General features: G+C 40.4%; 1 protein-coding gene across 12 annotated transcripts in view; it reads right to left on the bottom strand.

Annotated features, from left to right (window-relative positions):
* Positions 1–452: 452 nt before the first annotated feature.
* Positions 453–1792, bottom strand: part of macf1a (microtubule actin crosslinking factor 1a) — a 181465-nt gene continuing 180125 nt past the window's right edge. For all 12 annotated transcript variants that reach the window (XM_073812743.1, XM_065292458.2, XM_065292460.2 and 9 more), the window contains one exon: positions 453–1792. The gene's annotated coding sequence lies outside the window, so the exon portion shown is untranslated.

Here is a 1792-nt window from a genome sequence, read left to right as displayed (position 1 = left end):
TGCTGGAATGTAAGATGCCCCAAGTTCTTGGCTCCGAGATGTGGATGGTATTTGGTGGGAAAGGATGTGAGTGGGTTTAAATATTTGTATATAAACACAGAAACACAGCTGCAGAAAGGAGATGATGGAACACCACCCTTCCCAAACCCCATCCGTTCCACCTAACCACCAAACATACACACAGACCAATACAAACACACGTACACACACAACACATCACAGGTGACGTAAACACAAAACAAAGGTGCTTCTATGATGGAGCCAACCTATATTTGAACTCCCGAATGATTCAACGTAAATCTTACATAAAAGCCAGACGGCGTACACACAAAAGGCTTGCCCCCCTTTTGAAGATTTAATGGGGTGTGTCATTATCTCTAATGCTTGTAATTACAGTGTCATTTCCTGTTAGCCGTGCCATCCCAACACACACTTGAAAAAGAAAGAGACCGTTTGACTGCAAGCATTATTTTAATACAAAAGAGAACAAAAAAGGATTTATAATCATAACTTCTGTACTTTTACATAATTGCACCCAGTTTTCTCTCAGTCATGTAAAAAGTAACAATCAAAAGGTGGATCCTTTCGTATCCCCCTACTCAATGACACAATAAATAAATAAAAATTACCTTTCTTCAGGTTTCATATGCTTCAGCTTGTCAAAGACAAGACAAAATTCAAAGCGCTGTTTAATGGGGGCTTCACTCGAGCCCCCACGCTTCTCTCACAAAAGAAGCAGGAAGCCACTTTTGACGTCATTTAAAGTGTGTAGTCGCTGGCGAAAAGGCCACCATTGAAATTATTAAGCTTCACGGTCAGTTATCATCAGAAATGATCGTTGTCAAAAGCAATTCTTCATGTCAGGAGATGTTGTTTACTTAGTAGAAAACGTCATTTCGGTTATATTAATACTAGTCAGAGAGTTGATATGATACTGCAAATCACAAATAAATACAGTTTCTTACTCTAGAAAAGAAACAAAAACATCAGGATTATAAATTAACCTTGAAACAAACATTCACAATTGTAATTATTTTTGCATACTGTAAAAACAAAAGCTCTGTAACATGATATCTGTAACAAAATAAGCTCAACAGAAACAGAATATCACACAACGACTGCATGGACACTTGGTTGTAACACAGTGGAGAAGACGGTCAATGCAAGCAAGTGAAACATATCTGCTGTGCGCTTTAGGGGTCCCTTTAGTATCACATGTGACGTCAGACAGAGACCTTTCCGTTTCTTCTCGTGTTTACTGTGTTCGAAGAAACTACCATACACTCACATACACACAAACATACAGAATTTCAAAATGTCCCAAGTGCACAGATCCCAAATAGGGAAATGTTTATATATAAGATTTCCTCTTATTTTAAGTGTTAGACACGCGCCGAGTGGTCTGCACATATGTTTCAACCATGATCATGCACGTCTGTATGAGAGAGAGAGTGACTGGTGGTTGCATATTCATAGTGGTGAAAAACACCCCAGTGCAAAAGTGACAGCCGTCTGTACCGCCCCCTAGTGTGCACTGTAAATGTTTGATACGTCATGTCGTACTTTCTCGATCGCACAAACGTCAGTCAAATTAAGGACGTGATGTATAACACAAATAAGGCAGCATTTATGGTAGGGTGCTGTATCGGCGCACAGCTGTGTCTGACGGACTGGGTTTCGGTAAGAGTCTAGTCCTGTCTCATTTACCCCCATGGGTCTGAGCTGGCTGATGAGGGCATGCGAGTAAGAGGAGAACGAGAGAAGTTGTTTGTTTCTCTCCTGCTGGTTAATC

Source organism: Paramisgurnus dabryanus, chromosome 19 (genome assembly GCF_030506205.2).
Source record: "Paramisgurnus dabryanus chromosome 19, PD_genome_1.1, whole genome shotgun sequence".
NCBI lineage: Eukaryota > Metazoa > Chordata > Actinopteri > Cypriniformes > Cobitidae > Paramisgurnus > Paramisgurnus dabryanus.
The sequence above is the reverse complement of the archived record's forward strand: the minus strand, read 5'-3'. Positions and strand labels throughout refer to the sequence as shown.